At 34.9% G+C, this 7,523-nt stretch overlaps 1 long non-coding RNA gene across 1 annotated transcript; it reads left to right on the forward strand.

Moving 5' to 3' along the window:
- The first annotated feature begins 802 nt into the window (after positions 1-802).
- Positions 803-7,284, forward strand: LOC131254731 (uncharacterized). Its single transcript, XR_009175837.1, has 6 exons — positions 803-884; positions 2,159-2,225; positions 4,497-4,574; positions 4,798-5,628; positions 6,119-6,481; positions 6,599-7,284. It is a non-coding gene; the product is annotated as an uncharacterized LOC131254731 (long non-coding RNA).
- The last annotated feature ends 239 nt before the right edge of the window (positions 7,285-7,523 follow it).

Below are 7,523 nucleotides of genomic sequence, written 5' to 3' on the forward strand. Positions count from 1 at the left end.
CTCTCTCAATCTCCCACGCCCCTTTTCTCTCTCTTGATCTCCCCTCTCACAAACTCCTTTTCTCTCCCTAACCATCCCCTCTCACTTGATCTCACAAACTCCTCTTCATCATTGGATGTTTTCGAGTTGTTGCACTCCTGGTCGTGAAGGATCTAAAACGTCTCTCTGCTGAAAGATTCAGAATCCCTCTCTCACTCCCACTCACAAAATATCAAAGACCCTTTCCACTGATAGATCTGAAAGCAGAGCTCTCTCTGCTACTTGTCGCAAAAGTCACAGGTAGAGCACCAAACAAGCTCTTTAAGGAAAGGTTAGTTTATGTAGAAATAATTTTCAATCAATTTTTTGTTGTTTGTTTCCAAATTTCGGATGTTTAGATTTAGGAGTTTCTGATTATTATTTTTTGATTTATACTTTTTTTACTGAAATTGAATGTTGAGATTAGAGTTTCTAAAATTTATTTGTAAATTTGTTTTATGATGATGTAGAGGGGGATTTCCCTTGGAAAATGCATGGTGTACCCTATTTTGAAGCTTAATATGGTGTTGTGGGTTGCGGTATGGTTCGATCCCGAGCCAATTGATCGTTGCTTCACTAACGTCAATATAGTGTGTGAGGACAAGAACATGTGGAAGAAGGGATGCCAACTATTTGACGAAATTCCCAAAGCCCATGTTGCACAGGCGTGCACCTCTTATGTATTTATCGCAACTTCTTTCCATTAATATTTCAAATATATATTAGAGTAGTTTTCATAGGTTTTGATTTTGTTGTTGCATTGATGTGAATTGCAAGTGGGTTTTGTTGGGCAGGTGCATACTTTATATGCACAACACTAGCAAGCTTAAAACATGCATATATGGTTATACAACCACCACCTTCATGTATATACCCTGCCTCCTCCTCTAAACATGTGGTAGTGTAACCACTAAAGTAAGTTGTAATGCATTTGTGGACTTATGGAATTGAAAATATAACCCAGGGAGCAGGGACGAGTTGCCTTAGCATGCTGGCTGCTATGCTAAGGAAACACTCTTTTATGTAAGCTTGGGCTTGGCAATAAGAACACAAAACTCTTACAGATGCTATGAGTATGCAATTAATTACAAAGGTTTATTAAAATCAACCAGTTGCTTTGAGAAATAAAATTATGGTTCCAATAGAATATCCTATGCCTATGCAATTCAATTGTTTTGCTAAGTTATGGTTATGGGAAAAGTGTCTCATGATCAAGGGAGGTGATTCCATAATTGTGTATGGAAAGAACAGTTGATTTTGTAATTGGCCATGAATATTTTTGTCGTAGCAAGGTACTGCGGTATTTTTGTTATTATTCTATGGTACATTTTGAAGGGCTTTCCTTGATGTGATGTAGTCCCACTTTATTCATTTTTGTAATATGTTCAGGCTTGTCAATGTTCATAATTGCTAGCATGTTTGATGATCTTTAATTTAGTGTTTTGATGGTCCGATACATTGGTTTTTTCCTTTGCCCAAAATAGCATTTGGATGTCTGCACTCTGCAATATGCATCATGATCTTTTTTTTTTTTTTTTGGTTTCTTTTAAGAACTTCCCATCCCACTAAGAAAATTTAGAAAGTGCTAGTATAAAAATGTTGTTTTAACCATGCTATCCATATGTCCTATGAATGATTCAGTAGAAAGAGATATGGAGCTGTTGGTGAGAAATGAACATTCATCATGGCCTGAGGGTAAACAAGAAAATGCTTTGTTATGGTTAACCATATCAGAAATCTCCATTTTGCACATTGCAAATGCAAACAGAATGTAATCAAATTCCTTTCAAGTGGGACATCCATTGCTTGACAAAAGAAAAAAAAATGTATTTGCCCTGTAAGTATTTTTGGATTGATAGCTATCTCTGTTGGTGCAAATTAGCTGGACTGTCCAAATCATCTTATCATGAAGCCAAATGTCCATGGTAGGGCAAATCATGACACAACAAAGGTGCCACCATAGCACATAGGTACATGTCCAATCCATACATAGGTTTAGCCCTAAAAGCAGATAGTCTTATATGCATCCTAGTTTTATATTTTGTTCTCATACTTTCATATGCTTCTATGCTAATCTTGTTTCACCAATTAGAATTTCTGTTCTTCCCTGTAATTATTATTATTTTCTTTACATGTTCAGTGATGAGTTAGAGAAACATAACAATTATTTTATGGACGTAGTTATTTATCACCTTTCAGCATATAAGGTATTTTTATTTTATTTTATTTTATTTAAAGTGATTCATTTCATTTCTTCTTCTTTTTTTTACTTTTTACTTTTTTGTTTTTGGAAGGATTAAAGTGATTCATTTCATTTCTTCTTCTTTTTTTTACTTTTTACTTTTTTGTTTTTGGAAGGATTAAAGTGATTCATTTGTGACATGGCCAAAGATGTAAATTGGAAAAAATTAAGTCCAATCAACAAATTGATACATCTATTATTAGGTCCTATCATGGTTTTCTTATGATTCTAATGAAACACTTTTCAGCAATTGTAACCATCCCATCCATGGCTTCAAAAATGGATGCTTGTAGAAGATGAGGCCAAATCAAAAATAGGTTGGATCATCCGATCAGAACAATTTTTGTATGATAGCTTAAGAAATGTGACCAGAACAATTTTTGTATGATAGCCTAAGAAATGTGTTCTAGCCTAAATGGATAGTTCATATCAATCAAATAGACTGTCCAAGTGGACAGAAGCAACCATGAGTATTATAACTTACAATGCTCTGACTCTTAAACTTATAGCACTTCTAGTTACTATACCAATAGAAACACCTAGATGCCGGTATTTCGCATTAACGACAATTTAAAATGGGGAAAGCAAAGGGCTTTTAGTGTGAGATGAAACTCACCTTCTTCCTCCAGAATGGGACCCTACTCTATGTGTAACTCTAGAAAATAAGAATAAGTCCCCTTCTTTACAAACAAGCTAGATAGATCCACTTGATATTTGACGTAGTCGGCAGATCTTGTAGCATCAAGAAAATATATATTTTGACCATCTACTGTTCCCTTAAGAGCTTGAGAAAGTGGCTCAATCCCAGCCATTAAGCGGCTGCACATTTGGGATAGCATATATGAACGTCAAGGCTTAAGATAAGCATATGGATATAACTAATAATAAAAGGTAAGCACATAGACAATAGTAACCCATGCTCCCTTTTCAGGACATGAGCGATGGGACATCACCATCATTAATGCTTAATTTTTGAGAACATCATAACCAATGCATGAAGATAAGAATTAGCAGAAATAACAAACAGTTACTTATATTTATATTGTGAACAATCGAAAACTCAATTTCACCTATGGACCAGAATCATTATAACTCACCCAAAGCAGACATGTTTTAGGTGCGACTCAGTTCATTCTCTAGAAAAACAGAGTCGACTTCCACAAGTAAGAATTTTCAGGTGTGACTCAGTTCATTCTCTAGAAAAACAAAGTCGACTTCCACAAATTCTTACTTGGGTTTAAGTCATAGAACAAATAAAGCAAAAATAGATTTTTTCCATTGTTTTGATAGATTCATGTGAATTTCACTTCCATTAATTTTCACCATACAACTTGTTTTTGTATGTATAGTAACAAGGAGCAGAAGATTTGAGAGAATGTTAACCTCGCATGACATGCCTGATTCCCACCATCAGATGGGACATTTGTCAGAGATATGGCATGTACCCATTTATTTGCATACGGAGCCCTTGAATTAGCATGTGCATCTTTATCTCTCTTAAGTACTATTGTATCCAAGTAATATAATCTTTATAAAATAGTTGCATTATCCTATGCATTCACATCTGCTTACTCCTACCTCAATATATGATGGAATGCTCGGTGTTTTTTTTGCCTTTGCATAAAAAAAAAAAAAAAATCATCTCTACCTTGTTACTATTTTTTTTTCCACCCTTCTATATCATCAATGTCATCATCTTACCTTTTTACTATTGATGCATTTTCTGATTTGGTTTTTTTTTAAATTTTTTTTTTTTTTTTTAATAATAGTTATTAGCTTGTTGTTTTGTTTTTAAAGCCAATATTCTTACTCACGGTTGTCTCTTGGACCGACATAAATCCCTAATATATATGCATCTTGATGGTTCTTTCCTCTAGTAATGCATTTTGTACTTGATTTTTTTTAGCTCATGATCTGTTCTCAATGGTAATTTCATGTTCTTAGTCATATTTTGGATTGCTATAAATCCGTAATTCTGTGCAATTCGATGTTTTTTTTTCTTTTTAATTATATTGATGTATTTTATGATTTGGGTTTTTCGTTTTATGTTCTTTACCTGACGAGTTTGTTTTGAAGTGAATTTCATGTTCATGGTTGCCTTTGCCTGATGAGTGTACCAATCGGATTATTGAGTTAAGGCATGTCAATGGCGGTATCACCTCTGATTTAAAATTGTGGCTATTTTTTATGCTTCATCTCCATTCTTACATATGCCATATTGCCTTTGCATCTACAGGAATGGTGTTGGGGCTAATATATGCTAAGACGCAGAACCTTCTCACTCCAATAACCATGCATGAATGCTGGAACTTGGGTGTTGTCCTCAAGTTTACGTTTCTTTAAGTGATTTGATTTGCCAATAATACCAGACAATTCATTGGTCTTTTTCTTTTATTTTTTGGTCTACTTATTGCTACTTCTAATGGGATTTTTGCTTTAAGTCTCCGAGAGGTCTATTTTTTCAATGGCTTTTTAAAGATACTGTTGGATTTTTACTCACACTACTTACTCACAAGCATGGCGTGCATGTGCGGTAGGCGGTTCATCAAAATGGCATATAAGGAAATGAAAAACAGCCTGTATTCAAAATACATGCATGACCCATCTAATTAGAAGTTGAGAATGTCCTTCTTTCTCGGCCAAGGCAGGTACAAAGTAAGTTGATTTTATGGACGACGGGGATCTTCCTGTTCCATGTCTGTGTAGTATGGCTAGGTGTATGGAGGCAGGTTTTTATATGTTCATGAGACTGCACATCGAGTAGATTCATTTCTGCACATCTTATAGTTCCATGTTTTTCTAGAGTCATCCTGGTAGATATCCAGCCTACTTATTTCTGCTTTTGATAGCGAACTTCTACTTTACTTTATTGAATATGAATACTAACTAATTGCAATTTGGTCATTTTCACTTTATTGAACTTGTTATTGCAATTTTATTAGATAGTGCATCCAAATGCTACCTAAATAGTCAATTCGTGTTGGATTAGAAGTATCATAGTCGCGAGAACATACAACCTAAACTGATTCTACTAAAATAAAACATTGGGCTGAAACTCAGAAGACAAAATAGAATCGTGTAATGAATGTAGCATTCTTGGGTTGGTGTTCTCAACAATGGGATGAGATGTCCTATTTAGGAGGGTCCATTGATTGACGGTTCGGTTGTGCAGGACTAAACGGTTTGATCCGGCTCTCAAATTTGCCTTCCTGTTTGCTCTGCCCCCACTGTTTGGTCTTTGGTTGATTCTCAGTATCGCTGGAAGTGTTCTTGTTGGAATGGGTTATGGGTTCTTCGTGCTGTGGGTTTTGACTTTTGAGGCCTTTAGACAGGTTGGGGAGTCGAAGAAGTTCTTGCACTGCATTGTGGTAAGATTTTCAACTAGCAGTAGCTTCTTTTTTTTTTTTCTCTTCTTTCTTGTCCACTTGTATTATTTAGTTGCAATCAGTTTGATTTCTACTTGCATGCCCTTCATTCTTTTTTTCTTTTTCTTTTTTCTTTTTTCATTTCTATGTGTGCAAAGATACAATTGCAATTTTTCATGATGATGTATTGATGTATAATTTAATGCATGGTCGGATAGAGAGGGAACTGCTCTGTTTTTGTTGTATTTATTTATGCAAGTACATATTCATCCATGATCTCTCTCTCTCTCTCTCTCTCTCTCTCTCTCTCTCTCTCTCTATATGTATGTATAAACTTGTATAGGTCCACATGCATTTATGCATAGCCCATTTATGTAGGTTTAGATGTGTTTATGTATGAATATGTAACATGTTCATGTGTATGCAATATGCAGACAAACATGGATAATTGGATATTGTATATATACCTAGTTTGCTTTCTAAATAACTACAGATAAAAAGTCTTTTGGGGACGAAAGTGGAGTGGCTTTATTATATACTTCAGGCATTTAATGCTGGTGATTTGGTTCGTTATCAAGAACTCTGCCATGTCCATAGCGCTGCTCTTAGTGCACAGCCTGCATTAGTTGAGAATGAGAAGAAATTATTGGAGAAAATTAACATTCTTTGTTTGATGGAAATCATCTTCAGGCCAGCTTCACCAATTAGGCCTAAAATTGAGCGATCTTTTTTTGTTTTTTCTTCTGACTGAGCTTCATGTAATGAATGGAAACTAAATTGATGAATGTTTCCATCATAGTTTGGGTATCTATGAACAGTATCAGGAGCAATGGCATGATCTGTTGTAACCCCATGTGTGAGTTCTCTTTCTTTCCCTGAGGAAATACCAAGTTCATCATTCTTCTCTTCCCTCAAGCGATCATAATAACCTTGATTGCTAGTTTAACTGGTTGTTGTTTTTTTTTTTTGGCAGGTTGTGGGTTTGTTGTATATGAAGTTCGATCAATAATGGCAACTCCCTCTCTTTTTTGTTGCATTGTAAAAAGAAATGCATTTGCTTGGTTTGCTGGTTGCAGGTGGTTTAGCTAAAAATCATATCTACTTTGCAAACCATGTCGAGATTTTTGGAGGTAAGTTGTTCCCAAGCTTCGAATTTCACTAGGTTTCGATTCGTTTCGTGTATTTTCCACCAATTTAGTTGGTATTTTGAATAGCTGAATGTTTATTTTGTCTTTGGCTATTGCAGATTTTGCTTATTCAGAAATGAGAAGATCATTGTATGCTCTCGAGTATTTTATTTCTTTTTTATGTGATCTCGTCGTCGTCTTTCTCTATAATTTAGTTCTTCAGTTTCGGGGTATAGCTTTTTCATATGACTACATTGTTTGTATGATGAAATTGATTTTCAGCCATGTGTAGTAAGCTTTCAGATCTAAGCGAAGCTGAGAATAGGGTGTTAGTTGATGAAAAATTGATAACCAGTAGAGGCACATCCATGGAGTTCTCGCTTGCGATTGTTGAGAAGTTATTTGGTTGCGAGAAGGCATTGGATCTTACTGTCAATGAGAACTTTAAATAGACATATAACTATTATGTTGGCATTGTACTTTTGTGAATGGATTAAAATGAATGATTGTATTTGATTGAATGAATGAATGAATGAATGGTTGTGTTTGATTGAATGAATGAATGATTTAGCCATGAAGTATTTATCTATATTAGCTTATATGAGTTGATCTATCAAGGCATGTACTACAATGGTAAGAGATGCCATTATTATATTTTCTTTAATTTTTTTAAAAATAGGCAATAGCTACGGCTAATAACCGTAGCCTTTTATTTGGAAACCGTAGCTGTCGTTGATTTCAGCTTATTGCTACGGTTTTTGCTCTACTTTT

Source organism: Magnolia sinica, chromosome 9, assembly GCF_029962835.1.
Source record: "Magnolia sinica isolate HGM2019 chromosome 9, MsV1, whole genome shotgun sequence".
NCBI classification, from domain to species: Eukaryota; Viridiplantae; Streptophyta; class Magnoliopsida; order Magnoliales; family Magnoliaceae; genus Magnolia; species Magnolia sinica.